This window comes from Aotus nancymaae, unplaced genomic scaffold (assembly GCF_030222135.1).
Source record: "Aotus nancymaae isolate 86718 unplaced genomic scaffold, 86718_ANA_hifiasm-v0.15.2.pri h1tg000049l, whole genome shotgun sequence".
Classification (NCBI taxonomy): Eukaryota; Metazoa; Chordata; class Mammalia; order Primates; family Aotidae; genus Aotus; species Aotus nancymaae.
In genome coordinates, this window is record NW_026988463.1 from 30,979,621 (window position 1) to 30,987,288 (window position 7,668).

At 52.2% G+C, this 7,668-nt stretch overlaps 1 pseudogene; it reads right to left on the reverse strand.

Annotated features, from left to right (window-relative positions):
- Window positions 1-1,363: 1,363 nt before the first annotated feature.
- LOC105730219 (protein arginine N-methyltransferase 1-like) lies at window positions 1,364-5,876 on the reverse strand (annotated as a pseudogene).
- Window positions 5,877-7,668: the final 1,792 nt, after the last annotated feature.

Here is a 7,668-nt window from a genome sequence, read left to right on the forward strand (position 1 = left end):
GAGGAGGAAAGACAGAGCCCGAGGAGGATCAGGGCACTCGACAGGGGTTAGACAGAGACCCAGAGAGAGTGAAGAATGAGGGCACAGAGTCAGAGAAGGGGAAGAGGGTGCTGGGATGTGAATGATTCAGGGCTGTGGTTTGTGTGCAAATTCTGATTTTAACACTCTGCATGATGGAGACGTTCCACCCCAGCAAGACAACAGAGCCCCATGAAGTTGTAGTGGGGGCTGAATGGGATCATTCCATTGAAATCTCTGGTGGAGGACGTAACCCACCAGGGAAGCTCACCTGATATCAGTCCTATAACTGGATGTTGAAGTAGGCCACCAGGGCATGCATGTAGTCATTCTGTGCTTCACCTGCAGGCAGAAATGGGAGGTGAAGGTCCGGTCTTCCACCTTGACAGTGTATATGTCCACCTCCTGCAGGACATGAGCAGAGAAGTTCTGGGATGTGTCCCCACCTCACTTCATTTTCTTCTCCCCTCACTGCCCAGCTCCCAGATGGTCCACGACTTTGCTGTCCCCTTACAGCTGATCCTCACTCAATGGTGCCTTGCTTCATCTCCTCATTCATTTCTCATTCTGCATGTCTGGCTCCCAACAACCCATCCCAGGTTCATGCCTGTGTTCCTTGTTCCCTTCTTACCCACACCCAAACCTGGCAGCTCCACCCTAACTCTGTCCAGTGCCCATCCTGCCCTGCCACCTGGCCAGACTTCACTCAAATGCCGGTGACCTGTGTTGCTGTCTCTCCAAGCTCTTCTTGACAAGTCTACCAATGCGATGACCTCAAACATTGACCCAAATGCTGACCTGAAACCCTGCTCCAGCTCCCCAATTTCTCAGGAGGGTGGCTTGGGTGGGGTTCCTGCCCTTCCAGCCTCCTCTCTGCCACTCAACAACTTCCTCTGCCCCCCATAGGAAACTTCAACCCCCCCAGCTCCAGCTCAATAAATAAATACTTGCTATTACCATGCTTTTTTTGAAACAGGGTCTCCAAAGGAAAAAAAAAGAGAAAAGACACACAAACAAACAAAAACTGTTGCCCAGACTGGAGTGCACTGGGGAGATCACAGCTCAATGCAGCCTTAAACTCCCAGGCTCAAGTGATCTTCCCGCCTCAGCCTCCCGAGTAGCTGGCACCACAGGTGCAGCTCTGAGCCCAGCCTGTCCCCATGCTGTTTTGCAGTGTGCCTGTGTCCTGGTCCATCGCCCCCGTGTTATGCCTTTCAGTGCACATGCTGCAGGCTTTGAGCTATGGGCTTTGGTGTGTCCTCCAGAGGACATGCCCCTGGGGCAGGGTCAGGAGCCTCGCTAACCACCATTCCTGGAGCCTGGTGCCAAGTGCCAAGCATGGCTGTCACAAGGCAGAACTCACAAAGATATTTAAAGGACAAAGTGGCTTTTCTGGTCCTCTAGCACCACCTCTGACTGACAGGTCAGGCTCTGAGACCTCAGGCCAATGTTCTGGCCTCCGAAGTCCTGCACCAGGTCCAGGGGATGGTCTCTCCTTGGTTTCAAACCTAGGGGCACCTGGCCATGCCCACCTGCAGGAGGCAGGCAGGGAGGAGGGTGAGCCCACAACAGCACACTCGAGGCCTGGCCCACTAGCTCCCTAGGCTGCCCTCACAGTGGATCTTGTAGACTTTGGACTGCTGGTCTTCGATGACCCTCACATACAGTGTGGCTCGGTGTGGAAGCTCATGCCATCAGACACCTGCAGTGGGGCAGGGTGAGGGCAGGAAGGGTGGGGCCTGGCAACATTGCCCAGAGTCTTGCCAGTGTGGCCTCCTACTCTGGTCTGAGCCACCATCATGTCACAGCTGCACTCACACTCACCCTCTGGTCTATTTGCCACAGGGCCACCAGAGGATGCCCAGAAGCACCTCAGTCAGCTCCTGTCCTGCAGAAGTTCTGGGGATTCTGAGACCCTCCCCGGCTGCTCTGAGAGAAAAAACAAAGTTGCATGGGTCCCATAAGGTCCACAACATCTGCACACCCCCTACCACCCCTCACCTCTACTCCAACTTTTATTGCCATTCTAGACCCTCCTTCCACACTAGCCCTTCCGAGGCTCCACACACAGCAAGTACACGCCTGCCATGGCCGTCCTTCCACCCAGAATGCTTCTCTTCCCAGATCTCAGTGGCTCCTTCCGGTGCTTCATTCAGCTGTCAATCACCTCTCCCAGAGAGGCCTGTTGAAACCCGAGCACCTGTGCCATTGCCCTGCTATGGTTTTCCTGTCCTGATGAACCCCCAACACTGCACCATCTCTCTGCAAGCATCCAGCTCCAGTGCCTGTTACATCTGACTTGGGTTGTGGCCTTCTGACAGCTTGCAGCAAAGCCTCCATATTAAGTCCTGTCTGTGGGGAAAAATGAGTGTGGTTTCACCTTCTGCCTAGACCCTAGCCCATGTGAGCTGCACTTATCTTACCAGGGGGCCTCACCAGCCACTTATCCCCAGCATAGAGCAGGGTGTTGAGCATGGACAAGTAGAAGAGGCAGTAGCCCATCCACTTGCTGATGATGAGGTCCACCTTCTGCACCGACAGGTCCACCTCCTCCACCTTCTCCTTACAATGGTCACCACCACAGAGTGGACAAGGGCAGCCAGGTCAGCCCCCAGGAGCCCTGCCCTTCACCTTTCCCCATGTCTAGAGCCAGGAGGCCCCACCAGGCAGCCTGGATTTAGAGATCATAAAGAACTTGATGAGCTGAAGCCATGAACCCTCTTAACACTGCTTTCAAATTCATCCATTACTCTAGGTATTTTTGAGACAGGAGCAGACAATTTATGTGGACTGGGTATCAGGTGATGTTAAGATTTTGTCTTTAATTTGGTGGGCTTGACATAATAAGTAACAGCATGGTCATGTTCTCAAAACAACCTTGTGTATTAGATAAGACACACAGAGACAGATTTACCAGGGAAATTGCATTACAGTAGAAATCTGCTTCAAATGGAGAGAACATTTAAAGTTGAGTGATGAGGACTTCTGGGCTGATTACAATAGTCTCTGTAATAAAATCATATCAGTTCCCAGAGGGAAATCTACCACCTTAGCAAGTTTCCAACACGGCCAACCGAGCTGGGACAATTTAGCAAGAACTACCAAACTTACTAACTCATACTTCACTATGTTATGCAGATTTGTCTCAAAATTCTGAATGGAAGCAATTCTCCAGTCTCAGCCTCACAAAGTGCTGGGATTACAGGCGTGAGCCACTGAGCCCAGCCACTAACTAGCCTTTTGGCCCAAGCAATCTCCTTTTATAAATTGACCTCACAAATATGTGTATGAAATGACATTATGTGCAAAGGATGAAAATCTCAGAGCAGGCTGGGTGCAGAGGCTCATGCCCATAATCCTAGCTCTTTGGAAGACCAAAGTGGGAGGATCTCTGCTTGAGCCCAGAAATTCAAGACCACCCTGGGCAACATGGCAAAACCTAACCTCCAAAAAAAAAAAAGCTAGGTATGTTGGTACATGCCTGTAGTCCCAGCTACTCAGGAGGCTGAGGTGGGAGGATGACCTGAGCTCAGGACGCAGAGGTGCCCATGAACCATCATTGCACCACTCACTACATTCCAGACTGGGCAATAGAGCCAGACTCTGTCTCAGAAACAAATAAAAAAAGAAAAAGAAAGAAAATTTCAGAGCAGCTTAAACACCCATCAACAGAAGACTGGTTTAAAAAGCTGGGGGATGTCCCTATGATGGCAGTAGTGGAAAAGAGTGTGATGCCTCAACAGCCTCGACAGTGTGAAACTACATGACACACAAGTGAGAGAAGCTGAGGGCAAGAGGCTGGTATGAAATGTGACTGGTGTGAAAATTATGCATGTGAATGCAAACTCACTTGCACATATATGTGCTTGTAGGTGCAGACTTCTCTGGAAGGTAGTGTTGGTTAAACTCAGAGGAGGGCAGGCCCTCAGTGGCCAGCCATGGGATTCTATTACTTATTCAAGACACTAGAGAGTGGCTCTCACTTTAATTTTAAGACAGAGGTGCTAAGCTTAGGACTTTGACACTGAAATTCTCAGGCTGCCAGCAGCCCAGAAGACAATAGGAGAGGAGCCACTGAATCTGTGGCCCATCTGTAGACCCCTCAACTCTACAGGGTTCCTGGAGAAGCAGGGCAGTGTCCACTCCACTCCCACAAACTCATCCTCCTTCTGGGCTCACTGTGATCTAACTTGTTGGCTTTGACATCGTCACAGCATAATCAGAGATACTGAAACACTGGAACTGAGGGCCCAGGAAGAAGTGACAGTGAAACCCCTCACATTCCCATCCTCAGCCCCCAAACCCCTCCATCCAATCCCTGAGCCCCTATGGTCTCTGTCTATGTCTCCCAGGCTCAGACCCCCTTAGCCACCCTGGAGACTCATGTCTATGACCCTGTGGGCCCCAGCCTTGGCAGCAAACATGCAAAGGATGCCCGTGCCTGAGCCTACATCCAGAACCACCTTGTCCTTGAAGAGGTGCTGGTTGTGAAACACGGAGTTGTGGTATGTGATGGTGTGAACCTTGTCCTTCAGCATCTCCTGAGGGAAGATGGGCACAGAGACTCCGTGAGGGGCCCCACATCCCCAGCTGGAGAACAGGGTGTCCTGACCTGTCAGAGGGCCAGGGACAGCTCTAGGCCCTCTCACTTCCTTCTCTGTACCTTGGTTTCCCTATTTGTAAAAGTAGACTAGATGAACTAAAGTTTCATCTAAGCCAGATGCTACCATTGCTACCTAACAACCAGCGAACCCTGGCTTTTCAAAGTCCTCAGGCCAGGGTCGGTGGCTCATGCCTGTAATCCCAGCACTTCAGGAGGCCAAGGAACTTGAGACCAGCCTGGGCAACAAAGCAAAACTCTATGTCTACAAAAAATAAGAAAATTAGCTGGGCGTGGCAGTGCACACCTGTGATCCAAGATACTCTGGAGTCTGAGGTGGGAAGATCACCTAAGCCTGGGAGATCAAGGCTACAGTGAGTGATGATTGCATCACTGCACTCCAACCTGGGTGACAGAGCAAGATCCTGTCTCTAAAAATAAAAAAAGTAGTAATTTATGTATATTTTTACTACAGTTTTATGACAACAGTCTCAGGGGAAGAAGAAAATTCCTTAGAACGCCACCACATCTGCATTCTGGGATCTCAGTGTCTTCTGTCACAAGGGTCCAGAAGCTGTCAGGCCCAGAGCAGCTGGGGCGCAGTTCCACCGCCGGTCCCTAGAGGGCGGAAGAGACCAGCGGGCCCTGCCTGACCACCAGCTAAGGCCCCAGGCATGCATGCGCGCTCTCACCCTAGCCTTCCCGAGGGGTTTCTGCAGAGTTTGAGGCTAATTTCAGTCTCCAAGGCAAAGGCTTGGAAAGGGGACCCTGGGAGTTGCGCAGCAGAAGGGCGCAGGAGCGGCCTGCTGCAGGGGGAAGCAGTGCGCATGAGTGGGAAATTACGTTTCACCCCTCCCCAACATTCAACCCCCTTATGGTTTGCAGGCCTGGGAAGGTGTCCTCACTCACCTCGTGGATGCTGAAGTGGCCATAGGAGTCTAGGCAGTAATCTTTGGGCGTCCTGCCCTCAGTATTGGGCTCACTGCTTTCTTCCTGGCCACAGGAAACCTGGGAGGGGGCCGATGGGAGCATGGGTCAGACCTGGGGGCCCCCCAACAGCCTCTTAAACCTCCAGGTTCCTACTTATTCCTGAAGAGTAGTAAAGAACCCCCCAAATTGTACTATGACAACCCTCCAGCCCCCGCCTACCATCTTGCCCCCACAGGAGCCCCAAAATCTAACAACTCCATTTTCTACTTCCAGGACCCCCCAGAGCACCGTCCAGGGGAGTACCCCATACCTCACACACGCCAACCATCTCTCTAATCTCTCTGCCCTGCTCTACAGCTCAGCCCAATGCCGGGTAGTGAATTAGAAGAAAAATGGGGGCAGACACAGGGAAGGTCACAGGAAGGCTGGAGGTGGAGTTAGGGAAGTAACCTCAATACTGGGGGAGGCCAGGGGGGCCTTGAACCTGGAGGGGTTGGTCCTAAGTGTCTGGGTGCTGGGGGTAAACTGATTTGAAGCAAGAAGTGTATGGTTAGATCTCAAGAAAGGGCCAGATGTGTGACAAGACATATTGATGTGAAGGTCAAGTGAGGAGGGGTCAAAAAATATTTACTTTTTCAAAAGGTGGCTGGAGGCTCATCCCATTAGTCAAGGTGGCTACAAAATTGGAGAAGAAAGTAACAGGGAGAAAGGATTAGCTACTGGGAGTGGTTGCGGGAGGGCTGGGCGGCAGGACCTGGGCTCTGGTGGAGGGTGGGTTTCCAGCAATTTTCCTTTTCCTTGGTGGGGACTGGTGGCAAAGGGGGCAAGTAATGAGGTGGTGGGAGTTTAAGAAAGGAATTGGAAAATTGAGGAGAGAAGAAAGGGGGTCTCCTATCCCAGCTGTGGCTGGAGAGATGGTGGCCTCCTGCCACATTTCCCCTTTCTGGCCAGGCAGCAGACCACATACCTCCCCATTCAGGCAAGGGGAATTGACACCCGACACCACCAGCTGTAGCCACACCTCCCATCACCTAATCTTCCCTAGATTAGGAGACACTTCCTGGCACACACACCCTTATCCTAGGCTGTCATGAATAGCGGGAGGGAGGAGCACTGGCAGGGTATGTCCACAGGGCATCTGCTCCCTCCACAATCCAGTCTCTTGTCTGAGAGGGTTCCAGAAAAAAGGTGTGGCACACAGGCACTCCCCAGAGCTAAGACTCCAGCCCCCAACTCCTGCCTTCACTTCAGGAGCCCCAAACAAAACTGCCTATAACCAATCCCCTCCCTTATGACCCTCTGCCTAGGAAGTTAGAGTCCCAGGGAGGATGGGCAGCTCCTGGACCCTCTAAGAATGAGATGACTCCATAAAATGGCTTGAGGAGTCACCCAATTGCCCCCATTCAGACACCCATCCCAGGCCCTGAAGACACCCAGGTGAGCGAAGCCTGAGGACACCTCTAGGGAAGATATTTCCTCCACCCATAGAGCCCCTGGGGCAGGAGACAGTCAAGGGCACGGGAAGCCATGGCAGTGACCCTGGAAGCTAACCCCCAATGGCAGCATCCAGAGAGCTGACCTGCCCCTCCAACCAATATCACAAAGTAAAGGGTGGAAGGACAGAGGCCCCATCAGATTATATCTCTTCCAGGTGTGAATACTTTCCAAGGCTCCAAGAAGGGCCATGTCACAGGCCATAGTCTACTGCAAGCAGCACCCTCCCCTCAATTCTCCCAAGCTAGCGGGGACACCTATAAGAAGAAAAGTGGTGAGGGGGTTTCTCCATGGGGGCCCATTTCTCAATATCACTGATAACCACCAAACCATCCCAGCCCAAGAGGGCATGAAACTCAAGATGGAAACCTCCCCCACATGGCTGCACAAGAACCAAACCTCACTGGAAACCATTTCAGCCACCCAGCCTCAGGACCCCCAGGCTCAGGATCCCCACACAGCGCTTCAGGAAGAGGAAGGGGGAGGTCATCTCCCACCCTCACAAAAGCCCGGGGGAGATAAAATGCTCTGGTAGAGAGTAAAGCTCACAGCTGCGCATTTCCCACCACAACTCCTCACCTGCAGACATATCCTCCTCCTTCTGCCCCCAGGAGAGAAATCCGACC